The sequence below is a fragment of the Nipponia nippon genome, unplaced genomic scaffold (genome assembly GCF_047370975.1).
Source record: "Nipponia nippon isolate SJK-2023a ecotype South Korea unplaced genomic scaffold, ASM4737097v1 scaffold_6, whole genome shotgun sequence".
NCBI lineage: Eukaryota > Metazoa > Chordata > Aves > Pelecaniformes > Threskiornithidae > Nipponia > Nipponia nippon.
In genome coordinates this window covers 48,924,785-48,952,378 of record NW_028262380.1, presented here as the reverse complement: position 1 = coordinate 48,952,378, position 27,594 = coordinate 48,924,785, and the positions used below count along the sequence as shown (strand labels likewise).

The following is a 27,594-nucleotide window of genomic DNA, read 5'->3' as shown; positions in this document are numbered from 1 at the left end:
TTTGAGGAAGACAGATGATTCTCACATGCAAAAGTTTAAAAAAGAGATTTTTTTTTTTTTTTTAATTGGATCAATTGTGTTACTAAACTTAAGAGATTCCATCTATGCTGACTGTCCTGAGGTGTGCACCAGTGTGATGTGTGTGAGGGGGTGCCACCCCCTCATGGTTTTTAGTGGCAAATGTACTTGTGGGTGTATCTCAGAGTCTGGAACAGGAGCTAAAACCTTACTGAGTGGACAGCAATTTCATTATTGATTGGAATGGAAAGTCACTTTGCCATTGCTCTTCATAATGTGCTCGGTGAACAAGAGCAGAGGGGTCTGATTTCAATCACATTGGTAATTTTTGGCTTTTTCATTTAATTCTGTGATACACTTTCTCTGGTGCTTATGAAAGGAAAAACTGTTTTGTATGACAGGTGCTTTGTGAACTTAAAAGAATAAGCTTGTTCTTCACCCTCCTCTGATTTTCCTGTTATTCCAGTCCTAGCTGTAAGTCCTTCCCTGAAGCACAGACTCAGCAGCATTGTGGATGCAGGGCTGTGTGGTGACGTCAGACAATTACATGTGCGTCAGAGCCCTGAAATGCAATATGAGCTATTAAGTGAGGCTCTTGGCTAAATTTGTAGCTGCTCTCCATCTGTAGAACTGCAGCTGTTTCCTCTGGTGGTGATGTCCCTTTGGTCTTGCACCCGTACAGGCCCACTGCTATCACCGCTCTGCATGCGGCACCTGTGGTCATGGTTCTGCTCTGTCACCAGGTACAAAGCTGGTGTGCTCAAAAGTGCCCAGAGGTGCACAGTGAAGAGATAACGGGCAACAATGATATGTTGCAGCAAGGAAAGTTCCAGTAGCTAATGGAAAAAAATTCTTCCCCACAAGAGTGGCAGAGCACTGGAACCAGTGCCAGAGATGCGATAGCTCAGTCCACATTGAACCTTGAGTGGACAAGGCCCAGGAGCTCACTATCTAATGTCAAGTTAGCCCTGTGTGGAAAAGGCGTTTGGACTAGGTGACCTCCACACATTGCTTTCAGCCAAAATCTTTTTTTGAATGATTTTTCTGCAGTCATTAGTACCCATTCCTCACACCAAAGTTCATTCTGGCTGTGTGTGATAGAAGTCAGTTTTTTACCACAACGTGATTCAGAGGTGTCCTTATGTTTCTCCCCCAAATTTACCTTTTCTTCCAGGCTCCTCATCTTGGTGGCTCCATCTCAGAAGTCACTCAGATTCCCAAAGGAGCTGGATTCTTGTCTACTTTCCCAGGTGTGGGGTGAGGCCTTACTCTGGAATACAAGCTCTAGAGCATAAGGAATTAACAACAGTTATTAAAAGAGGTGATTTGAACTCATGGGCTTGTTCTTCACTAATGTAACTCTCCCATTTACTTCAACTTACAGTAGTTTAGGATCCAAACAGTAAATGTTTCTTTAAGGTAGTGAAGCAACAGCTGTATTTCTGGCTTCCTTATTGGGAGTTAGTGGCTTAGGTAATTGGGTTCATTGCTATTTGGAGCATAATCAACAAGCATTCATTCTCCGTACAGCCAGTATATAAAATCTGCAAGAGCTGCATACAGTGTGTACTCAATCACTGTAAATCATTTAGCAGCCCACATAATGGACATCTGGCTATTGGACTAAAAAATCCACTTGGTAATACAGGCAGATGAGTCATGAACAAGTTTTCCAGTTATATATAAAATGATTATAGCCACAAGAGACTCTGAAAGCTGAACAGACTTCAGCTTTCCATCCACTAGAAGGGAAGATGAAATGCTGCTGCAAGTATTTTCATGTATTCTGAACATGTTTATTCAGTGCCAAGATGGCATTTTGCTGCACTTACTAATTACTACTGGCATCGCCCAGCTCTAATCACTTGTGGGACTGGGTGATTCTTTTCTGTTCACTGAGGGCTCGTGGTGGTGGTGGTGAACATGTGTAAACAGATCTGTCTTGAAAGTAAGTTTGAACTTTTCACCAGGGTTTAATAGTTGCAGAATCTTCCCTGCCTGAATCGGAAGCTAGGGACTCTTCTCCATGCTTGAGGAACAGTGTGCAGTTGTTGTGGAAGTCAGAGCCTTGGCTAATAATTCAGCAGAGATTTCCTGGGATTAAACTATCCGTTAGAGTATGGCCCTCATTTAGACCACTGACATCAGAGTAGGAGTGTGTTGGCTGAGTATCAGCAGCTGCAAGGGATGCAGATGATGAGCTTTCTCCTTGCCAACGGATGTCAAACCCCTAAACCTTTTCACTCGCTCAGTGTCTCTTTGCCAGTCAGCAAATGCTATGAGCAGTGAAGCATAGATTTGAGCTCAGTGTCTTTCCTTTCTTGAATGGCTCCTGTGTAACAGGAGAAGAAACATTGCCCCTTTCCATTGCATGTCCCTCCTCTTGCTTTCAATGTCACAACATTATGAATCAGCAGGGAAATTTAAGATCTTGCAACTTTTTATTTGAAATGAGAACTTGTTTAGCCCCTCTTAAGACAAGAACTCTCCTCACTATCAATTATCTTACCTGGATTTTGCCTAGATTCTCACAAAATTTTCTTCTCTTGACTACATCCTTCCATCCACTCTCCCATGGCTTTTTGTTCACCCATATCATAGATGAAATGGGCACATCTTTCTGAGCATGACCTTTAGCTGGTTTGTTGCAGAGAATAGAATGCCATGGGTCAAACTCATTGATTCTTAGCATTTGCCTGGGTTGCCTCATTAAGCAGGATTTGGCCCTGTAAGGCCTAAAGAAACAGTGGTTAATTTTTGTATGACATTTCAGTTGCAGGTGTGTTTTGTTTTACTTTGGGGGACATTGTGGTAACTTTAAAGCAAAAAAAACACTGATCAGAGGTTTTGAGTTATCCTTGAAGAGCCTGGAAAACGATCAGTTACATCATTAAAATACGAGAAGAGGGTCTCTCGGGTTTTAAAAATGTATATGCCGATGCTCTGCACTTGTTTTCAGTCTAGGATCTCCAAGTGCTCCACAATGATAGAGAGTTAGTGGGCAATGCCTGCTGCTTGGGGAGAGGAATCCCACTCCCACAGAAAAATGCAGTCATGGAAAGCTGTCTTTTTTTAATGCTGCCACAAAAGGGCAAAGCACTTGACAAAGATCTGATCTCTCCAGACTCACAGCTCTAACTCCAAGTAAGCTAAAGGATAACAATTGCTCATGGATGTAAAAGGAGGAGGAGGAATAAGAGAACATGGATTATAGATCAAAGCTGTAACCGTTTGTAAATGATAATGTGAGAACCTCCTGTAGTCCACAGATCCTTTTAATGCAATTTATCTTTCCTTCCTGACTGGCAGATGGGGCTCTCTACGCATACTTCTGTTTCTCCCTTTCTCCCCCCTCTCTTCTCTTGTGCCTAGAAACCCTTGTTGCAGGTCAGGATGGTGTGAGCTAGCTGCTTAGCTGCTGTACAGAATCAGGAAAAAAGGGCCCTGCCTGAAAGGGCTGACGAGTGATTTGTGTGAATCTCCCTAAATCCAGCCTCTAGTTCAGTTGTTCTTCAGTGCTAATGGAAATAATTTCCCGTTTTCATGGACAGAATTGAGATGACAATCAGACTCAAAGTTGCCCTTTGAAAACACGTAGGGTTTGTCCCTAGGACATGATGTATACCTAGCTGCTACAAAAAGTCATCCTGGGGTGTTCTTGGGTACTGACCTAGGCTGGTTGTGGAAGCAGTTCATACCAAGGTGACTCCAGTATCTCTACCCTGTCTTGCATTGTGCCACCGCTTCAAAGCACTGAGCAACAACAAACCTCAAAGTCTTTAGGGAGCTAGTGAAATTAAACAAATTTCACTAAAAATGGAGAAGAAAGTCTCTGATAAGGCAATTGATTAGATTAACAGCCTGGCCATATTTCTTCGTTCTCTTTCTAGGCATGGAACAAAGAAAAGACATAGACTTTTGTTCCAGAAGAAGTCACTCTCCAGTGAGACAACCAAATTCTCCCCAAACTTTGCTGGTGACAGAAGGCAGGGAAGGGTAATTGATGACCCATCGTGCAGATGTTTACAGAGCTGTTAAGATTTATGTGTGAAGACTGTTCAACCCTGAAGATGCAGTGTTTTTTGTAAGGACGAAACTGACAGGTCAGTGGGAGATAACCTTCTCAATTTCTCTTCCTGTCAGTGTAAGCTGGTTTCAGACCTAAGAGTAACCTGCAGATTACCCAGCTGCAGTTCCTGGGTGGTACCATACTTAGTGCAATAGACTAGGCCATTTTTTCTACATGATTTTTTTTTTTCTAGAAATAACATGTCCAAGTCTATGACTGGACTGATACAGGAAGATAAAATCATCATGTGCAATAAATATGATATGATTCCTGGGAAATACCATTTAAACATTCACATTTAAATATTTTGGTGTTGAGCAATTACAGTGTTCGTGTTGATTAATTTGATGTTTTGTGTCTATGTGTTTGAGATTCCTGGTAGCACTGCCAGGGACTCTGGTATCTAAAGATGAAAATAGTGAGCATGAGCTTTCAAGTATCAGGCACTACAGCTAAGGGATGTTTTCCTCCTCTGAAGGCAATAAAGGCTTTCAAGGAACAATTCCTACGGAGCCTTCAGATAAAAGACAATAGAGTAAAAGGCTGCTTTCTTTCTGTGCACATGGAAAAAAAATGGAACAAGAGTGCTGTATTTTTAGGATACTAAAGAGAGACACAGTTGATAAGGTCTCTGTGTTTTAAATTAGTTTGGTGCTGGATATGTACCAGCTAAGTAAGGAAAAAGATACTATCTGTACTGGAGAAGAAAATTAAGCAACTCTTTGTAGAAATTCACTGAAGTTTAAATTTAAAGTAGTTACCTTACGTACCTACTAAATAACTTTAATTCTTGACAGATAATGTTGTACTAAAGAAAATATAGTGGGATTATAATGGGGTTTGGAGGCTATATACTTTGTGGGAAACCAGACTATTAGGATAAATTTTTCCACTTAACCTGCTACCCTGTGGGGCTCCTGTCATTAGAGACTGAGGTAGGCCAGACTCCCTCACTGAGTTGCCATCTTGTTCCACCTGAAATGTGCCCTCCTCTTGTACCTCCCTCTGCTAAGCTATCCTGTAGCTATTTATTTCCAGGCCTTTCCCTTCCTTAGACAAAAGCAGGCTTGTGAAGTTGACCAAAAGTGGAGGGAAAACTTCTTGATGTTATGCCGTTATCCCAGTTTTTAATGACACATGGCCATCTTGAGATACTTTGTCATTTCTGTACTGCTTTTTAAGGTCACTACTTAACCAAGATAAGCCAATCTACTAATTGAGTAGATGTTCTGACACCCACATCAGCTTTCAGGATGCATAACTTATCAGAGGACAGGTCCAAATCTGTCTGAAAAAGTCCTTGAGAATAATTGTGAAGATGAAGCACAATATCATATTACACAGTACAAGCCAAAACAAGGTGAGGTGCAGAGAGTTAGGCAGGGCTCTTACATCAGCAATGAAACTGCCCACAGTGCAAGTCAGAGGACTTGCTGAGAAAGCAGCAGTACACAAATGCTTTTCTTCTTGTCCACAGTTTGCAACTTCTTACTCAAGTCTTTTTTTTTTTTTTTTCCCCCCCAAGACATTCATTTAAAAGGAAAAAAAAAAGTTTGACCCAGCTTCGGGGGGGATCTTAATCTTTAGCCTTTTTTTGATTGCTTGTAAGTGATGTTTCTATGCTGATCTCTTATAATGGCACACTGGTTGCACACCTTGTGCAGCTGATGGGCTGTGGCCAACTCTACCTACTTTCAGGCCAACTTTGAGTGTTCATCTTATCCAGGGAATGGACTGCTGAATGGAAGTGGAAGTTTTTTGCTATGTGAAGAGCAGTGGGTTGCATATTGGTGTTAGTAACATGTTCTGTTAAATTTGAAGGCAGGAGTTGAAGAGGAAAAAATGTGGTAGGAGGCTCAGCAATGATGTTTAGCTGTTGTGGGATTTATACAGGCAGAGCGCTCTGGCTGTATGGAACAAGCTGAAGGCCTAGATAACTTCTGGCCTTTCTTATAGGCTGTGGTCCCCTCCTCACTCTGTTTCAGTTTCTCTTAAACCAAGACTTGCAACTTGACTTGCTTTTATGAGGTATCTGGTACATAAAGTAATTAACAATTAAACTGACAACTCAAATAGAGAAGTCCTCCTGGCGTAAAGACATGATGCAAATGTTAATAGCTCTTATTTCAAAAGCAGTGTTGTCTTAAGGCATAACAGGGAGTAGATATAATTTAGGATACCTGAGTAGGTTACTCAGACTTGGGAAGAATTCTGAAAGCGAGACATGAATTCAACTTAAAAGGCTCAATGCTATGCGTGATAAAGGACCTGGGTATGTGAAAGCTAAGCATTGCACACCTGGCCCTTCAGGGTGGAAACTTCTGCCTCTGATCCTTGTACTTGGGTCACTGTGTAGATCAGCAAGTCTTTTCCTAGATGTATCATTGCAACATGCAAATAGGTGTCTGTGGGGTGGGAATTTACAGAATACTGCAAATGAATGACAAAAATGATTTTTGTCTGAGCTGCTGATGCAGCTATTTCAGTATGGTGAATGGTTGTATTGTAAGCCTTTAGGGGCAGAGAATGTTTTCTCGTGTAAGGGGCTCCAGTGTTCTTCAAGGACCCACAGTCCTGTTGAAGAGTAACCTACAACATGCAGTTTAGCTGCTTTTGTGCCAATGCCATGTGTGGAATTAGGATTTGGTGATGGAGGGGAAGAAGTAGGGGAAGCACCAATGGCTTGCTTTTGACATGTGACCTAGTTTAGCTGCTGCTGATGTTGATAAACAGGGAAAAAATGCATGCAGAAATACTTCTTCCACTTTGTCTATAAATATATATAACACACTAGGTATATTTCTGCATGCTTTTTTAAATTTCTCTGCAGCACTCTCTCCTCTGTGAGCACATAGGATTATGCATTAAGACATAATTAATCCCTCATTGCGAAACACAGAGGCTCAGCTTTTGCCACAGCTTTGCTCAAAGAAGGGATTCAGACATTGTGGTCTCCATCAAAGAACGGCAGATTCTTGGCAGAACCTTCTTCCATTTGTTTCTGCGAGTGAAACAGTTAATAAATCAGTCATGCATCATTGCTGGATTAGCAATCACACCCCCAAATGCTAATAACTGTTCTCACTCTTTCTCCAGAAGATTACCCTTAAATCCTATCAAAGGACAAGATGCCTTTTGCCTTGCCTGGCATTAGCACCCTGGTGACCTACAGCCAAAGTCAATAGTCAGTAAACTAACTCTCTGACATGGTGAAAGAACAGTGTGCCTTAACCAGACCCACTGTTTCTTAAGATGGTTTTAGTTTCTCACGTCAATGCCTCCACTTTTTACTTTTTCCTTTGTTTTTTTTTTTTGTTTGTTTGTTTGTTTTTTTTCCCCACCTCAGCCAGTCTGGCTACATAAACTGAAGCTGAACAGAAGGAAGTTTGCCACAATGAATCCTTCAAGAGTCTGTTGTGGGGTCACACAGGCTGGGGGAGTTTTGCAAGGCTAAAGACTGCGGAGGAGCTGGAACCAAGAAAATGAGGAGAAGGTAGGTACTTAAATTCTTTCTTTCTTGTTAATAGAGCAGATGAGCTTATTTACCTCTTGTCTGCAGCTGAATGTGGTCTGTAAAACTGCCTGCTCCTCTTGGTCTGAAAGCAGAGGAACAGCACCCGAGACAGGTCATAAATTGATGAAAGAATTCATAGTCTGTGAGCTCTCCTTGTTTGCGGTTTCAAAGGAGAGTTGCTTGAAGTTGGATATTGGGCATATAAAATATTATAACACTTTCCTTGGTTTTGCAATGCTCACCAATGAAATGGCTTGGCTCAGCAAGGACTCCTTACTTTATCTTACAACTACTTTGTGTTTATTTTCATGGCATGCATTTGTTATCACTGGCATTCATTTACAAAAACACAGGAGAATTTTATATGCCGAAAACATACAAAAAGTAAGATTATACTTAAGTTATCATGCCTTTCATTTTTAAGGAGCAGATATTTTAAAAATAATTGGTTAGAAACTGACAAGGCATATATACTAAAATATTTTGAATAGTAATTTATATTCTTATAGTTTCATTATGTTTTACCGCATGGACAATTCATGTTAATGTATCTGTTAAATATTTTTCACACAGCCTTATAATTTTTTTGCTAATCTGTTATTAGATTTAAAGGATGGTCTGGAGATTTTAAATCTTCTTAGTACACAGATAAAGATAACAGGATATAAACTGAAAGGTATAAACAGTGTTTAAACTTTATCTTGAACATGTAACCAGTGATGCGTGATTGTGAAAGTAACTTTTCCAAGTGCTTCCCAGTAAATATGCAACCACAGTACGTTTGCAGAGATGTACTTTCTGATATGATCAGCATGGCTATCTTTTGGAGTGACCTGTTAGATAAATAAATGGGCTAGCATTCAGATCAGGGCTCACTGCATCTGGCTCTAAGGTGTCAGACTGTTTCATTCAGAACTATTATTTCCTTGAATTGTAGAATGCAGTCTTCACCAAAATTTAAGTTTATAAAGTTTCTTTTCTAGAGACTGCAAACAAAAATGGTGGAGGGGGGAGCGTGGGTGGGGCCAAAGTGAGAGAGCAAAGACCAGTGCAACTGGACAAAGAAGAAAGGTTAAATATTTAAGTGTAGAATTGAAAAGTAAGAGAAAAAAATTATTTGAGTTGAATGGAAAAACTATGTGTAGGGATAGCAAAAATGTAAAAAACAAAATGTGGGAGGCACCCAGACTGAAACCAAACTTTGGTTTGTACCAAGTACTCCCTTAAATGAAGACCTAAATGGGCCAACTCACTATCGTTTAGTCCCCCATCCTCGCCTAATAGTTATTCCTCTGTGGACAGAATCTCAGCTCACAGACCACTTCTGTCTAAATGTAAAAGAACAGATACTTTTAATTTAATTGAAAATTCAGGTTATGGGCTCATCATTGCAAATGGAGTATTTCAGTGGCTTTCATTTGAAAGCCTCTTCCTTTTCTGGTTTTCAAACTATGTTTTTCAGGCTGCTTAAAACTGCTTCTTGGTGTGTTCACTGAGACACTTGCTGCCTGGCTGTGACTGTTGGTCTCCCAGCAGACCATGCACATGGTCCCCGCTGCTGTCATGCCAAGCAAAAAACATGGCACAGGAACCAGAGGGCCCACATGATGTTTCTGTAATGCTGGGTTGCCTTCTTGCAGTTTCATATCACTTGCTGTGTGAAGTTTCATTTATTCTCTTTGGATTTCAGCTTCTCCTCAAATGTGGTTAATAAAATTTTGCTCACTATGTAAAAAATGTGGAGGAAAAGCAGTGCAAGTGCAAATACCATTATATAGCAGCTACTTGGGAAAGGGTGTAACTATTTTAGATGAAACATGATTAAGAAAATGGAAAGGCCTTAAGACTTTACACTGATAGTTTCCAGTTCTTCTCTAAAGCTATGAAATCCTGTAGTGTTCAGGGCCTTCCCACCCCACCCCCCCCCACCCCACCCCCCACCCCCCCCCCCCCAAAAAAAAAAAGCTTATCACTTCTTGGCTTATTTTAAAACAAAAGGGAAATTACAAATTTTTTTGGTAGCATACCACTACCTTACACTTCTCTTTTTAAAAATGAAGAAATTAGATGTGCTGTGTAAATATTTGTATCTTAGCTTTTAATATGGCATGCAAACGTAGTGTGATGTAAGGAAAGGTTGTTCAGAGAACAGTAGACTCTAAGCCCTGTGGCCACCAGGAAAATCTGAATTCAGTTCTGGCTTTGTCACAGATTTTTTTTTTTTATCACCTAGGGCAAGGTGCTTTGTCAATAAGGTCTCTCAAGACCTAAGCTACCTCTCTACACAGGGGCATCACAATGATGAGTACGTAAGGGACAGTGAGCTGCTTCCGTATTGCTCTGATGGGAACCACGTGAGTACCTACAATAGTCACCCCCTCTCCCTGCAGCAGGCCCTGCCCTGAGGAAGGTGGCTTCCTATCTGAGTAGACGATGAGTAATATTTCAGCGTTGTGGGTTGGTCCCCAGGCTAGTATTCAGTGGGCAACAGGAAATCATTTGTCCACAAAGAACCAAGTGTGAAATGCTGAGCCATATTGCCAAGCTGGAGAAAGATGCAGTGCTTCCATCTTGTGACGTATAGTGTGTACTCCATTATGTTTCTTCATCCTCCTCAGCACAGCCTCAGGACACTAGAATCCTGAGCCATGACTAGGTTTTAGAGGTGCTGCAGTAATACAAACACTGCTGCTACCACTAACCAGCTTGATTTTGTTTTAATAGCGGTCTTCTCTGCAAAACCACAAACCCAAGTTAATTACACAAGGCAGGGGAATGTGGAATTATTATAATAATTAGACCAGGACAGCAGCCTCGGTCCAGAAAAGCAGCTTTAAGCACAGCTGTGGTGGAGAAAGTTCAGTCCAGCTCATTAGGACCAAATGTTAAGATCACAGCCAGCTCCTGAACTGTCTCTTTAAATCTGCCTCTTCTATTGCTGCAGTTGTCTGAAGAGCTGCACTGCCTCTGCTTGATAGCATCTCCTTTTCCTCTGCTGCCCAGGCAAGCTGAGACCAGTGGCTCACACCTAATGGTGACTCTGCCCTCTGCACCTGCCCTGGCCTGGGAAGTCAGAGGTTGTAAACCTCCTTCCAGGCTCTTGAGAGAATTACCCATCTAATGTGTGCTTGCATGCTGATTTGTTTGGATAAACATGGGTAGAGGAAAACATATGTATGCCTGCTATTGGGGTTAGTAGTTATGGTTTATTTATGGCACCTTCTAGTTCTTCAAATTCTCTGGGACTAATGGATATCTGATGTTCCAATAATATTTAAGTTAGCTCTATCTGCAGAAGCTGATTTTCCAGTGTTTCTCCTTCATGTGTTATGACTACTAACCTGACAGCTTTGCTCTACCAAGTGAGACACCTACTGAATTTTATACCTGCTGCTCCCTCGCCTGTTTAGAAGCTAGTCTGGATATGACTGCTATCACACTGCTGTAGCCAATGACTCCTTGCAGGGCTGAGGTTAGGCTTTTGAAGCAAATAAAATTTGTAGTCACCCAAGTTACATCAATCAGAATGGAAATTTTTAATTGCAGTTGTTCTAAGGATCAGTACAGGATAAATATTGATGAAATGTTGTAATCCCCGATTTCTTAAATCTCCTAAGAGCAGGTTGCATCCACAGTGGCATCTCCTCTGTCTCACACAGCTGTGAGACAGCAATTCTTGAGCTTTAATGTGAGTAAATTCTCACTAGGGAAGGGACAGTGATATCCCCTTTCCTGAATGGATGCTAACTTCAAAGAAATGGGTACTGCCCAGCTGTCCACAGCTGGCGGACTCCAGAAACAATGTATCGGTTTGATAGTGATAGTAGCAGAGGAAGGTGATATAAGGTTGAAGAAGAAAAAGACCAAAAGGGAGAAAAAGAGGGAACAACTTGACAACTGCATGGAGAAGAGGAAGGATGCCTGAGGGAGAGAAGTAAGCAATATGGATGTATTCCTTACAAAGTGGGATAGATGGGATTAAAGAAACCCTAGGAAAGTAATAGTGAGGAAATGTAAAGCATGGTCATATGTAGTAAGTATGAGCATAGATGAGAGAGGGCCTGAGAGGAAAAAGAGAGAGGAAAAAAGAGAATATATAATGAAAAAGGTCTTGCTGAGCTGACAGAAGAATGCTCAGGAGGAGGAGAAAAATACAAAACTGCAAAGAATTGAGTATTGTGACAAGCCTAAGGCGAAACACAAGCCCTGGCAACAAGGGAAATGAAGCTCTCTGGAAGAATGAAAAAGTGGGTTTTCAAATAAAATACAAACTAAACACATTTAGAGTTAATTTTAAGTCTTATTCTGTTGAAAGTTGGTTGATCAGGTGTTATGCTAAAATAGTTACACTTTCTTTTCCTGGATAGAAAAATCACTGAGAAGTTTAAAGTACTGTAATTTTTTAATAGCCTTTTCTACAAAAGGTCTCACGTTTTCATTACCACCACTGGATGCTATGTTGAATGACCCAGAGAGCCAATACCCAAGGACTTTAATTTTTAGCAGGTCTAGCTTCATCGATATGGGTATGCCTGCAGCGTGACACAGAGGAGAGGTGGCCCAGATGGCTTAAGGCAGGCTGAATGTAGTTATTGCCACGCTGTGATTGAAGAAGCACAAGCCTCAGTGTGGCCTGCATGTGTCTGAGTAATGTTTGAGAGGTGAAACCTGTGCTGTTGTCAATACTTTTCTTTCACGTATGCATCAGTGGCAGTCAGGTGCAGGACTGTAGTGCAGATGTGTCAGGATTGAACTTCACATACACAAGAATGATGTCAACATTTATAAAAATGCACTAACCAACACGTTTAATGTTCTATGTAGTTGCTTCTGCTTTTCCACCTGCTGACTCAGCTTTGTGTCTCACTAGTCCTAGCTACTGCTAGGAAACTGTGTGCCAAAAGAAAATGCCCCATTTTAGCAGGGCTGGCTACTGAGGGAAACCTGAGCTCCTGAAAGCCTTCATTCACTTTACATGGAAAACATAATCTGGGCAGTCTAATTTTTGCCGGCAGGAACAAGAATACAGTCAGATGATCATGTTATCCTCCAGCACAGTGAAGGTCATAAAAAGGATGGTTTTGGAAGTGGTTTCCTCTGTCTCTAGCTGAAGAATGACATTTCTTGTAGAAGAGGAGTTGCTTTATTCAGCTAAGTTTTCGTTGAGACCAAAAGATTCATCTTGAGGTAGCTCAAACCTCTTAGCATAATTGATTCTAAAAATATCTGTTCAGAACAAGACTTGGAATATAACAATACTGTTTCAAGTAAAAGGGGTAAAGCTCCAGTCTAGTCCTTCATGAATATACTAAGTGGTGTGTATTTGTTTTACCTTTTTAAAGTAACTTTTTCTTAGAGTATCTTATCCCAGACTCTGTAATGCATCTGATTTATGCAAAGCAGCTTACATATGTGTCAGTGGAGAACTTCAGCTGTTATTCTGAGTTCTTTACCTTCTCAATATGTGTTGATTCTTGTATCCTCACTCAAAACATTTATCCCTGTTCTTGAAAGCAGAGAATCATCACCCTGTGTCCTCTTACCTTGTTTATAATTTTTTTTTTAAGCCCGGATGAAGAAAAGAAAAGAAAAAAGGATCAGAGAGCAAAACAGAAGTTATTAGATGATTATAAGAATATATATACAGGGTAACAAAGAATGCAGGCAAAATAAAACCCATCAGTCAAAACTGGTGAATTTTCTAGACCTAAAATATTCCTGAAAAGTTACGAAGAGAGGAGTACAACAAAAGCAACTTCTATTTGCTTCACGTCTTTGGAAAATTTTATTACTATCTTTAAGGGCCATTGCTGCAAGTTCAACCAAGTTAGAGAAAGTGTTATTTGTTCCTATTTCTAACAAACCACATTTGATGAGACTCTGGAGTACTGTCTTCATAATAATTCCCCTGTGTATTATTCTTGTTGTATTTCTACACAATAGCTCTTTAATGTATTGTCATGCCAACATATGCCTTTCTATTGAGAAGTTTTCCACATACAAATTATTCTTGCTGCTTTTGTTGAACAAACAAGCCATGTGGTATAGCTTGTTTCATTTACTCGTATTTACACTTACTCTGAAGGAGAAACATCTTTGAGAGTTACGGAGTTTGACTCTGCCACTGACTTTCTGTGCGACTGGTCTTAGAGACATAGGACTATGTATTCAAAAGTGTTCTTCAGATCTGGGTATTTAGCTTGAAGTGTTAATCTTCAGGCTCTGGTAACATTTTCAGAAATGCTAAATGCCTGCTGTGTTGACGGGATTGTTCAGGGAAACACCACTATCATCTCTAATACTCAGTCTTTTCAGTAGCTTAACCCTGGAACAAAAACATTAGGGCACTCAAGAAGCCATTTTGGACAAAAAAAAAAGTCTTATTTCTGTAGTGCCTCAGTTGCCTTCAGTAGTGAAGCGCAGCCAGTTCTTATCAGCTACCCTTGTAAACCCTTTGAAAATGGGTGAATGAAAGTCTCTGAATAAGTGCTTTGTCTTGAGCCTGATAGTAGCAAATGTTCATACTGTGAGACTCCTACTACTAAAAGCAGCTTTAATGCACACCCTCAGAGAGGCCCATGATCAGTAACCTCACCCAAAGCTTTGTTGTAGCCAGGCACTCATCCTGCTGTGGATGGCATAGACATTGAAGTAAAGGGACTACTCATATGCCTTTGTATGCATGTCATCTGATTGGACTGGGAGCACAGAGCTCTAGCTTTTGAGCTGGAGTAACAGTAGCAAGTTCCATTTTATGTGGACGTAAATTAGGATTTGTACCCCTGACCATCCTGTGCTGTCGTTTCTCTCTAGTTCTGATAAATCAAGTAGACCCTCAAAGCTTTGGAGGTCTAGAGACCCTTAGCAGATTGAGCTAGATCAGCTGTGCCAGATACCTGATGCACTCTGCATTCAGGTCCTGTCTGGGCCCTCCTTTTTGAAAGCATGTTATCCATAGTTGTGCTTAGCTCTTGATATTTATTCTGGTGTGTTTGTAGAATTTCCATTGTCCTTCTGTGAGATTATTGTGTATTCGGCACTCGTTGCTGCAGAAAAGCTTGCAATATGAGGAGAGGTGGGTCATAAGCATCTTCCTTTGTATATTTAAACTCATGCCAATCCTTCCTGATATTATGTTCCATAGCTCAAATATATCAGCTAAAAGTGCTCAGCCCTGAACTCCTGACAGTTTTTCCTGATAAGCTTCGGATAGTTTCAGTATCTGCAAGACCTATTGTTACGGCAGTGGAGTGCTGTAAAAAAACTTAAATGGTTTCCTTATAGCCAGGTCCTAATAATTAAGGTTCCTTTTTGGTTAGAAACAAGAGCTTAAAATGTGTGTAGTTTCACTAGATGGGAGGCCAGCAGGAGCTCCACAGTACTGAAGTTAATGTGCTCTCATAGCTTGCTTGGAAGGCAAGCAGCAGGAATCTAGACATTTGCAGTAGGCCAAACTGGAGATACCTAAAGACACAGATTGTGATTCCCCCCATCTGAAAGGAATATGGGTGCATATTAGCTGAAGGCGGGAGAAAAGCCTATTTCTCAGTATTTTTCCTGCAGGCCATTAGCATGGATCTGCTGCTGTCTTTTTGGCCACTGTTGCTATGGAAAATAGTGGTTAAGGCTGGCAAGACAGAGGAAAAGGGAACTCTTGTAAATATAATAACAATTAAATAATTTTAATTCAACATTCTTGAAGACTCTGGTGGCTCTGCTCTTTGCCAGTCTTTAATATTTGTACAATGGTGGAATGGTCATGGAGATGTTTGCAAATCCCAAAAGATTAGTCATGGAAATCCATTCTGTGTTGTTTGCTATTGATTATTTTCCATTAAAGTTTCAGCCACCCACTCAGCAAAAAGGGCAATGGATGAAAAGCATACACATAACTCAAATAGTCAATAGCTGGTATGTTCATGAGCAGCCAGCATCTGCAAAATGGTCCACCAAACCATTTGGCAAAAGCGTACAGGGACAAAATATGTTCCTCGACAGTGAGAAATATTTGTGAATTAGGGAAGATCAAAATTAATGTCAGCTGGAAAATAGTATTCAGCCAGCTCCAACACTGGCACTTAAAATATCAAAGAAGCTAAATTCCTGGAAGTGTAGAAAGTAGTCTGCCTGTAGGGGACATATCTGATATAAAGATAATGCCTCTTTTTAGTCAGCCTTCTATAGACATGCTGAGAAGATTCAGTCCAATCAACATCAAAAAAATACAAAGTCTTATTTTCTGTTGCTGTGCAGCTTGTCCATCTGCATACACATGTGCAGCACTATAAAGACTGGAGCATCAAAAGTAAAGCTCATTATTACCTAAAGAAATCTATGGGGAAAAACATTAAAGCTACTTCAGTATGGTTACAACAAGGTTCTTCATGTCAGTTTGATGTTGAATCAGTGTGATGATGTTTCAGCGATGAGATATGACAAAGTGATAAAAGCAAGACTTTTTTTTCTAACAAAGCGGTTGCTGGCAAATTAAAGGCCAAGTATAGTATTGGAAAAAGACATGTCATGTGCAGGAGGAGGTATAAGATGAAATCTCTGATAGACCACTTTGGACCTCTTGAGACATCTGAAATGATAGGGCTGTGACAGACCACTTTGGACCTCTTGAGACATCTGAAATGATAGGACTGAGGTAATGTGTAAGAAATTACACAGACCCTCTGTAGTGAGGTGATTCTCACCCCAGTTATAAACAGCTTGATCCATAGGGACATGTAGGCATCCCTTTGTGGATTGAAGCCCTAGTGCCTATATTGATTACTGAATAGAAAACAACTTTCTGTGATGTTATGGCTTTTGTATAATTCATTCAGGTATTTTACAGAGATTGTGGAGGTGATACATAAATGGGATATAATAAATACGCAGATCTTGGGAGCTACAGTGCTTTTAGCATACTGGATGTTCAGCACTGTAAGCACAGTATAAAAATCTACATATCGCAGACAGGGCTGTTCTGTTTCTTCTCTGAATGTTTCATTGCTTGGCTAAGTTAATTGTACACAAGCACAGCATGATGTTCCTTAGCTGCTTCCTTTCAAGCTGAGGGAAAACACTTGATAAAGGACAAAAAGGCTGATTTGCAGCAGATCAGTCAAAGCAAATCCCATTTTAATTGGAAAATGTGAAGGCATTTGTTCTTACTTAGTCATCTTGCCTGCCAAATTTGTGCCTTCTATCTCCAGCCATTTCAGCACAAGTCTTTTTTACATTCTTTGTGTGTGTATGTTTAGAAATGGAAAAGTTTATGTTTATTTTCCATACTGCAAAGTTACTGAACTGCTTTTGCTTAGATTTAATGTTTGTCTTTTTAAAGATTAGCTGGAAATTACCAGCTTGAAACATGAGTTTTAAAGCTCTTCATGATTAATACTGTAGCATTATCAGGAGATAAGGAGAGATGAAAGGAACTTCCAATAGAATGTTTATTCATTTTTCTTCTTAGTCAATGAAATTGCTACCTGTGAGTGTTAGTTACCTACTTAAGTACATAAGTACTTTTTGCTGGCTTTTTGGACATCCAGGCTGTTGTCCCAGGATAGTATTCTGTCAGTAGCTTCCAGTGGCTCATTTGTCTTTGTTTACTGGAAGCTACCTTACCCTCACTTGTGCTACTGTGACTGGCTTCAAATCTAGATCTGTGAAATGGTCCATTTGAAAATGAAATAAAATACGTTCACATTTCAGTAGGGCCAACCCATTTTGCAAGTCTGTTTTGGAGTGGAGTCACACGAGTTGTTGGATTGTGCAGGGTATTAACTTCGGCCAAGGGCCTGTAGCTGTAAGGAGCAGAGCTGGGAACCTGTGGCAGTGGATATTCTGTTGAAGGAACAACAGCCTGAAAGTACAGATTCTCTTTTGAGTTAAAAGGGTGGTATTCTTGCCATTTCTGCAGACTCCTCTATGAGTATTTTCTCTTATTACGATGAAGGAGCTGGTCCCTGTCTTAGGTACTTCCAAGTTCCAGTTTTGCTAGAAGTCTGTTCTACATGCCCTACGTGTCATGAAGGAGTTGAACAGGTTACACCTAAACTTGGAAGAAAGGATGCATAAATAGGTGGGTTTTATTCTTTTAGCATCTGATCCAAAGACCTTTTAAAGGTAGTAGAAAGTCATGACTGACTTCAGTGAACATTGAATCAAGCCCTAAACCAGTAACTCCTGTTCAGCAATACAGTAATTTGAAAGACTCTAATCAAGTGGTTAGAAACGCTTTTGCAAAGGATTCCAACCATCATATGGCTTAGCCTCGTTCCTTATCCTAGGTCCCTCACCAGCATGACTGCTTTCATCTCTTTGCCTAGCTTTGCAATAGCCTGAAGCATCATAAAATCCCTCAGCCCTATGCCCTTTGTTGTATATAAACGTATTCTTTGACAGACTGCCTGGAACAGACATACTTCAGCTAGCATTGAAGTCTATCTAAATAGGAATGTTTTGTGGTTCTTTTGTTGCTGCTGTTCTTGTTTTGTGTGGGAGGATGATACGTTGTGTTGATTTAAGATGTTTCTGTAGTTTTAGAGACTTTTTAGTGGTGCATTTGGTGCTTGAAAGCAGCTGGATTCTTTTATCTCTAAACTTGCCAAATGGAATTTATTCCACAAAACCTTTGGCATTTTCCAGAATATGCTGCCAATCCTGACTTTTTAAAATAACTCTGTAGCTTTTTTTTCTTGTGCTGTCTGTCATCTTGTTTTCCAGGTATTTTTGGTATAGAATAAAAGCTTGAAAACATATGCATAAAGCAGGCACCTTTCAAAAAGAAACCTGAGTTTTTGAAGAAAAAAGGGATGAGAGACAAAGGCATATCAGAACATAGATGTGCCAGGCATTTAGGATCAAATGTAGATCATCAGTTTCATGCTGTGGCATGTAGAGAAATCTCAGAATTCACTTATAGCCAGTAATTGAGCACATGGAAATTGTTTCTGTGAAGATGAAAAATCCTGAAATATTGCATTGCCCATGCCGTGACCACTGCCATTTTGTGGGTCAGTTTTCTATGCAAACGGTTTTTATTTTGTTTGGATTGGTCTCTCCAGTAGGGGTCTAATTCAGAGTTCCCAGTGAAATAGGAAGGAATCCACGTTCTGAACATTTGGAATGTCACCACAAGTATTTCTGTTGAGTACTGTAAATGGAAAGTCCAAAATTGTTAGAAAAGACTTCTTTAATCAAACGTGATACAGACTGCATACATAACTACAACTCATGAACCCCATAATACATAACCTTTCAAACCTTGTTTTTTCCATTTGTCTGGGTGTTTGTGTTGTATTGATAATCTTAGAAAAAACCAGTGATGATAAGCAAGCTAATAATGCCCCCTAAAGAGGGAAGCATGGGAAATTGCTGCCTGCATTGCAGTCTTGTCACGCATTGAACTTGTGGTTGATTACTGCTTTTTCAGAGGGAGAAGTATCTCTTGTCATTGCTGGGCAAGGAACAGGAACATTCAATACCAGGAGATGTTCAAAACATTTCTGATGCAGTTTAGGAGTACACGTGTATGTATCGGGTTTTTGCTCAGTGCTGCCTGGCCCAGATGGAGTACTATGACATGAATCATTGAAGAGGTCTGGATGATAACCAAGGTCCTGGCATTTTCCTCATAGGTCTCTTGCATGCTAGGATATCTCCAGCCGATGTTAATCAGTGGGGATGACATTTCCTCCACAGTGAGACTCTGCACTGCCAGCTTCCCAGCCAGGAAGAACAACTTAGAAAAAGAAGGTCCTCCTCACTTTTTCTTTATTCTGTACGATTACTTGTGGTGGGGTATTGACACCTTGAAAATGGGTCCAATACCCCTGTCCTAATGATCATTCACACCCGTCAGAGCAGAATGTTTTATTTATTGCCAGCTAACCTAAAATCCCCCATAAGATAAAAGCGGAAGGATGATTTATTTACATAAGCCAAATATAGACAGCAAAGTTAGTAGGTGCAGAGGCAGGCCATAAGAAATAAAACCAAATCTTTACATCTACCTGTATTTTAGCTCATCTTCAGCTAACAAGCAGTCAGAATACTTCGGCGCTTTATGGCTGGGATCCAGTTCTTGGACAAAACCCACTACTTTGGATTTAAATGTCACTGAAAAAACCCCCTCTGTTTAGGGGTTACTTGTATGTCATAACTGGCCAAACTTTTCTTCGAATTCTGTTCAGAGTCAAGCATTCCTTCTCTTTCTTTTCATGTTTTCCTGTAATTCATGACTTTCTTAGAGGTCCATTTGAATATTCTTGTACAGGACAAGTGACAGTTCACCTTACTGTACAAATGCTAATGTATTTCAGATGGTACCTAGACAGAGTCATCTCCTTTCCAGATGGCATACAGGCTGGTTGCTTCACTGAACTACAAACAAATCATTAGCTCATTGAGAGATAAATGTTCTTTCAGCTGATTGATGATGCTCAAACCTCAGTACGTAGCTCTTCACAAAGCCATATCCTTATAAACCAATGCTAATACAGGGTACAGGCATGTAAAAGAGATCAGAAGTTAGGTACATTACCAATGCTTGAGGGTCATCATGCCAATAACCAGCATTTTTGGTGACACAACGGATTTGAGATCAAGGGTTTTCAGGCCTTGAGAGATACAATGACAAGTTATTTTCTGAACCAGCAGACAAAAAGGGATGGAAAGGATTTACTATTGCAATCAGCTTTTAAAGTGCTGTGTACAAGTACAGAAACATTGTTACCAGTGACAGAAAAATTGTTTTTCTTGCTCTATTTAAACATACCCAGGATAAAAGTAGATTCTACATAATTTAAGGGAGTTGGGGGGTGGGGGAGGATTGCTTTCATTGCTGCTGAGGAGTAGGGAATATAACAATTTTTTTTTAATAAAATGTGATTTTGTTGAATTATTCAGCCGTAAAGTGTTCTCTCCATCCAGCAGGTATAACAGTTAAGTCCGTGCACTGGTTTTCCAATGTGAAGGAGTTAGCTACTGTAGTACTGTGGGATATGATGGTCTGTTACAGAGACGATGTAGATCAGAGGTCAAAATGAAATGTGACTGTGAAGACCCTTGGCCACTGCTTTGTAATAGCTCCACTTAATAACATTACATGTGAGAACAGAAAGATTTCTTTGAATTAGTAGCTTTACTCTGTTCCTTATTACCATATGTAATTGCAGCTACACCAGAGGGACGGAATGTTAGTGGAACTATGCTAATGAGAGAAGAAAATGAAAAATAACACCTATCTTGACTTTAGCCTGTGTGTATATATATGTGCTATTTTCCATTTTCTTTGCATATGTGCTTAGATAAATTAATTGAGAGCTGCTTAAAAACTGTGTACAGCACAGCATAACTGATAGGGAAAAGAGTCTTATGAAAAACTTCGATTTTACCCATTAGTATTTATTGTAACATTTTTTGCTTGCAGTGGAAAAAAACTTTTTTACTTTCTTCTCCTTTGCTCTTCTTCAGACCATTGACCCACTTCTTAAATATTGTGGATGAAAGCCCAGCTCCGCTGAGGCCTGTAGCATATATCCCATTGACTTCACTGAAACCAAGATTTTGCCCTGAACCTATAAAGTGGTAAAGCACTACTAAACCACACATGCCATAATGCACACCCAAAATGCCAGTGGTTTCTTTTCAGGGATTGGCAAAAAGGCTGTTGCGAGATCATGGGGTATTAAACCAGTGTTTCTGTTGTCAGATATCCAGCAGAAACTTTGTTGGTATGCAGAGGAATGTTATTAAACACTCCACTCCTCAAACTGTTCCTAATGTCAAATGGACAGTGCACATTTTCATGTGTTACTTTGGGGTTTAAATATATTTGCCTGTTGGCAGTGCTTTGGAATTTGCCTTTTATGAATACATGAGATTGATCTGCAATTGCCTAAAAATGTCAGTATTATGTTTTAGCATGGTTTCAAAATATCACAATTTTGTGTATGAGCACAGTGTAGGATAACAAACCTCTGAAGATCTCTGTTATGAGCTTCTTCAATGTGTTTCTGACTTGTTTTAGAAGAACTTTGTCTAGGCATAGAAGTGGAAGAATCCTTGGTGCTAAGACTTCCAATAAGGACAGTTAACTGTAATTCTATATGACACCTTCTCCCTAGGAACTGAAATAATTTTGTATAGATCACTGTATGTTTCAGAAAGTTGTACTGTCTGTCACTTCTGAATTGATCTAGATATAAACTACTCATTGAAAATCAAAGTAATTAATACCAACTCCAATCTGTACTGATCTGCCCAAGAACTGTAGTCATACAGACTGGAAGTGCCAGAGGAAACATGGAGCTGTAATAGTGGAGCTGCTTCCAAACAGTTTACTAGGACATGTGAAATAGATGTAGATGCACTGTGGCTGACACAGTTAAGACTGTTGATGTTTTTTTTCTTGGGTATACTGTGATTGCCCAAAATTATGGGCCTTGTTACGAATATGTTCAAACCAAATTGCTTTTTGTAAAGGACTCAGCTCATAGACTACACTGTTCATCTTTTGTCTCCATATTTAAATGGATTTTTATGTTTCATTCACTGAATTAAGGAAGATTACTTCCTGCGATGACTTAATACAGAAGGGAGACTCTCTAAAGGTGTAGTTCTCCTTGCAGTCAAAAGATGGTAGTACAATTTCTATTCCAAACAGCCCAGCAACACAGAGCAATAGCTATGCATCCATTGTTTCCATTTTTTGGAAGGGATACGGCAACAAAAGAAGGGTGAGAATCTGTAGATCAGATCACAACCACCAGTTGTTTGTCAGGCAGTGGTTCTGACCATGATCATCTCTGGTAGTTGATAATTCTGAATGTGGCCATGACGGCCGGGTTTAATTGGCTCTAGTGCAGCTATCGAGTTAGCTGGTGCCAGAATGGACATCTGTAGTGAAGGGCTTAATGAAGGGCTTAGGGGGTTGAGAGAGCATGAAATGAAAATATCCTTCTCACCATCTCTGATATTTTCACTAAAGTCTCTAAAAGCAACAACTGATGTAGTTAAAGCACTAAATTTAATTAGGCCTAACTATTGATTAGTGTAATGTTAATCTCAAAGTATTTTATAGTGAGGTGCAAAGAGTTCATAGCAAGAAAACGGTGCTTCTGTGGAAAAGAGTACTAGAGTTTCCTTAATTTAAAAAGGAGAAAAGTCACCACGCGTAACTGCCCGAACAGAGATTTAAGACAGGCTGTTCCCGGAGAAACACAGTCTCTTCTCATCACATTTTATTTTCTAGGAATACAAAACAAATAAGATGCTGATGCTAAAGAAAAGGAACAACTTATCTGCTTTTTCACTAGTCAACAATGGGATTTCAGTCCCATTTTGTCTGTAATGAATCCTGTTAGAGCAGTTGTTTGCTTGGGCATACTGCTGGTTGTAGCAGAACCTGGAAAACTTATTTTGCACAAGTGATACACCATGTTCTTCAGCAAAGTAGAATCATTTAGGATCTAATATTCCCAGCACAGAAATATTTAGATGCGTATGATACTGCATCTGAGCTGAGAAAGCAGGAACATGGCTGCACATAGTGTGTGCAAAGATTGTATGGAACACTTGTATCCTTGAATAATATAGCGAGTACCTCTGTACACACTGAGATGCTACTGTGAATCTGCTTAGAAATAAGACTAATAACTTGAGATCCTATAATACAAGTGCTCTGCTTTTAGATGTGTAAAAATCTACTTCAAGAATTCCAGTTCCGCACTGCAGTGCCTGTAAAAATTGTGCTTAGTCCTAACAGGTTTAGCCTAGGCACTAGAATAAGGCACCCTATGGAGTCAATGAAGAGCCTTCAGGCTCAGCATAGAAGTAGCCAAAAGAAAGCGGTGAGCACAGGACTTTGTCTGAATTTTCTTGCTTTCAGGAACCAAGGTGCAGTTGAAAGCCACACGTTATCACATTTTTCTACTGAGGATTCCCTTATGGATGTCATCTACGGCAACAGGACAAAGGAGTAGGCAAAACAAGTAGTGGTATTTTTCAATTCTCTGGCTTCAGATTGAAGGGTACAATGAGATATACTGCCAAAAAAGCTGTGCAGGTCAATGCAGAAGCCCATTTCTGAGGTGGATATGAGAGCATTATGCTGCAAAACCAAGGGTTTGTTTTCTATTCACTGATTTCAGGCTCAGCTGGGAGCAGGAGAAAGTTTGCAACTCCTAGAGTCAAAAGATTAGTTCCAGGCATTGGGATTGCCTGAGATCTGTCTATATACATCTCTGTATTATCTAGGGAAAATGATGGTAGGAGCAGACTCACACCTTTGATTACTTCCCACCAAGCCAGAGCCGTCTCACTTCTAGAAATCAAGGAACTCTTTGTGCATGGAAAAGGACTTCTGCAAAATCTGAAGGAGAGAAAAGATACTGCTAATGTACATCATTGCAGCTCTTTCCTCCCTCTTCCAATAATCTTTGTCTTAATTCACAGTGATTTTTGCAGCATTCTGCTTGTCTCTGAGAATTCATTTTTTCAGGCATGGCATAGTGTGTGGTTCCTAAATTATAAGTAATCCACTCAAATAGCTGATTTGGACTGGAGTGCTGGAAAAGATTGCTAACGAGTGTTTTGAATAAGTGCCTTCATCATTTCTATTCCACTTGGAACCCCTACATGCCCAGAAAGTTACTCAATTCATTCTAAATTGGAGGTAAAGCCATAAAGAGGTCTAACTAGCTGAATGTGTTAGTCACATTGAAATATAATTCTCCTGGTGGATAATTTTGGTTTGTGTGTTTTAACTTGTTTCCTTGTATTTAACAAAGACATTCCAAGTAAGCAGTGCTGTTTGTTGAAAGTTCCCTCTGGATGTCCCTGGAGTCTGGAGACATCCATTTCAGTTCAGAACTTCTAGGGCACAAATGGTATCACAGCAGGCGACAAAGTGTCTCCATGCTGGCTTGATGAAGCAGGAGATCTAAAAGTAATTATTTCATGTTCTTTTTTGAGCTCCCTAGGCTAAAAGGGCTAAATGGAGAAGTCATGAATGCTGGTTATGGTGATGGTGTCAAGGTAATAAAATGTGGGAAGAATAGGGAAGGTGGACAAGGCAAGGACTAAACTGTGCCATCAGCTGCTCATTTGTTTTCCAAATAAAACTATGTTTGACTTCCCTTTTACAGACACATCTTTCCATGTGTATACCAACACCTCAGTTCCACCTGCTGTCTCTTATCTGCTGTCCTGTAGTAACTGTAAGCAAACCAAACAATTTTATTTAATAATAAAGGCAGGGTAGACCCCTGCAAACAGGACATTGCATGTGCTGTGTTCAAGAGACTTTTGCTAGATATAACATCATTAAAACAGGTCCAGATGTGGTTCGAAATTATAATGGCTGTTAAAGGCAGAACCTGCAGCACTGAAAAAAGGTCTTCCATGTGACTCTGTGAGAGAGCTAAGAAGCTGTGCTATGCCTCTTGGATGCAGTGTTCTCTGGGCATGAGACAAATTCAACAGCACTTTTTTCTCTTCCAAACTTATGTCAATAGATACAATCCAGACCTTAGCAGAGAAATATGGAAACTTGGATAATTTTCTGCCTGAATTAGAAACCCTCTGTTCTATGGAAGCTTGCAGAATTGTTTCCTGCTTTTCAATTATAATGTTAATTGTTATGTATCTGAATTTCCTGCCTTTCTGGCTGAAGTAGTGAGGCACAGATGAGGCTTTCACCTTTTGCTTCTGTGCTGCTAGAATTCTATAATTTCAGATGGTCAATGACAAATTTTACTCTTCTGTTTGTCATTATCTTAATGCAGCCTCCTGTGCTGTAGCTGTATAGAGCCAGTGCAGCTTCTTTCTGCTCCATCCATTCTGCACCCACAAATCAGATCAAGATTGCTGGCTAGCATTCTTCTTCTGATGTTATGGGGCTTTTTTTTTTTTTTTTTTTTTTTAATTTCAGTTTAAGAGCATTTGATTTCACATGCATTTTATTATGCAAGACATCCTGACTGGGATGGACTGTCGAGTTCCTACGTTGGCCTTTTGCAGGTCTCTTGATTTTTTTCTACAGCACTCAGCCCTCTTAGGAATAGACAGCCTTGTATTTAGCTATTCACAGGGTTGATATGAGGTGAAGCACCTTGTTCAGAGATGGTGCTTTGCATCTTACATTGTCATAACATGTAATTTCACAGAGCAGTCTATGTTCCACTCTCCAGGCAGTTGAACATCATCTCTGTGTCTCACCCTAGGGAATGACTAGTTCATGGGCCATGTCATGCAATCATATCACAAAAACCTTGGGGACTGTCAGTGTTTAATCTGCCCTTAATGAAGCCTGCCAGATCAGCTTACACTATTTGTCACTATTTTCTGGCCTGGCTGCCAGAGCCTTGGCAATGATTTCTGCTTCTAAAATAAGGAAAGAAATAGGCAGGCCTGCAGTTGGGAGCGTTAATTGAAATTGAAATCCATGAGAAACCCAGGCAGAAATCCACCTTTGATCTGTTTCCTGTGTGTTCTAGGCTAGATGAAATCAGATTAGTTTTAATCCCCATCATGACTATTTCCTTGGCTGAACTCAGGCCAGATCCGTGCAGGGACTGAGGCCAGATGTAGGGCCTGCCTACTCTCTGGGGCAGACTGGAGTTCAGGAACCCTCGATCTGGAAAAGTCGCAGTGCACAGCACTATGGCTTATTAGTGACCATGCACAGCGCCAGATTGTGTGTTTCTGCACTGAACTCCCCAGCATTTCTGGTTTATGAGTCATTCTGCAGATCCCTGCCAGCTCAGGTGGCCCCGCTTCCACATTGTAGACATAGCCTTAAGTACCTAATGGCCACCTTAAATACCTCAGGCAGAAATGTAGGTCTTAGAAACCTGCCACGTAACCCAGGTGTCTGGAGATGCTAAACAGCAGCAAGGGCTGAGCAGCTGGGCATCTCCCTCCTACCTAGACACGTCAGCACCATCACAGAAGACACTCTGTGCCTGTCCTCTCTGAAGCGGTTAGTTTGGCAGAGCTGAGAAAGCACCTGTTGAACCCCAACAAAATAGCTCCTGCCATCAGGGACACAGAAACCTGATTCTTCTCCTAATGAAGAGCCAATTACTGAAGCAGAGATTGGACTTTCAAGGTTAGTGCCTTAAATAACAGCCTGACTACTAGGCTACATAGTGGTCTTTGTTCTCTCCCTCACTCCCTTCGTTATTTAGTAATATCAGGACAGCAGCTTCAGGAGGATTCCTGCCTTAGAATAACATAAAACGATACGATTAAATAAGAGAACGTTGGTCAAACTTTCATCTGGTTGCTAGTTGATTTGAACCCCAGTCTCTCGTCTCTTGAGTACTGTAATTGCCTCTCATCTCTTCCCCAGTCAGCTTTTGTGAGAAAGGGAAGTTAACTCAAGAGAATGGGTATGTATGAATCCCAGCTGGAGATGGGCATTTTCCTGCAGCCCAGATGAGGATACCAAGTTCATGGAGAGAGTTTAAGATCTTAGCATTTTGCAGTAGCTAAGTTAGGCAGCTCTGTGCTAATGTGCTGGCTTTTGTGGGTGTCATTCCTGTGGATTGCTTAAGCACAGAACTCTTGGCAGGGGGATCTGCAGACTGCAAGGCACCTCGTGGTTAGGAACTGACACCCCTGCCTGTGCCTCTTTGTGAATCTGTCTCTCCCTTTATTTACTGAGAAGATTTTTTTTTTTCTCCTCGTCCAAAGCATGTCAGTCCCAAGTAGATAGAAAGGAGGACCTTTTCTCCATAACAGGACCATGGGAGGAAAGAGATTGCAGTATCAAAAGCAGTATAAATCTGATGAGCAGTCAGTACCCTGGAAGTAGAAGTAGCTTGTCTATGTAAAAGCCTACCATGGAGTTAAGTGAGGTGGTGTCGACTAGAGACTTTTTTTGGAATAAGTAATGTAATACTGTACAAAGGATTTCTATTGACACTTCTCTCTATCTCTGAGCAAAGCCATATGTAATATTGTGTTGCTAATATATTTTTTCATAGGCTTG

The 27,594-nt window shown here is 40.4% G+C and overlaps 1 protein-coding gene across 1 annotated transcript in view; it reads left to right on the top strand.

Annotated features, from left to right (window-relative positions):
• Positions 1-4,020: 4,020 nt before the first annotated feature.
• Positions 4,021-27,594, top strand: part of TRIM2 (tripartite motif containing 2) — a 118,449-nt gene continuing 94,875 nt past the window's right edge. Inside the window, exons 1-2 of the mRNA XM_087736958.1 lie at positions 4,021-4,121; positions 7,434-7,580. The gene's annotated coding sequence lies outside the window, so the exon portion shown is untranslated. The remainder of the gene's footprint in view (positions 4,122-7,433; positions 7,581-27,594) is intronic.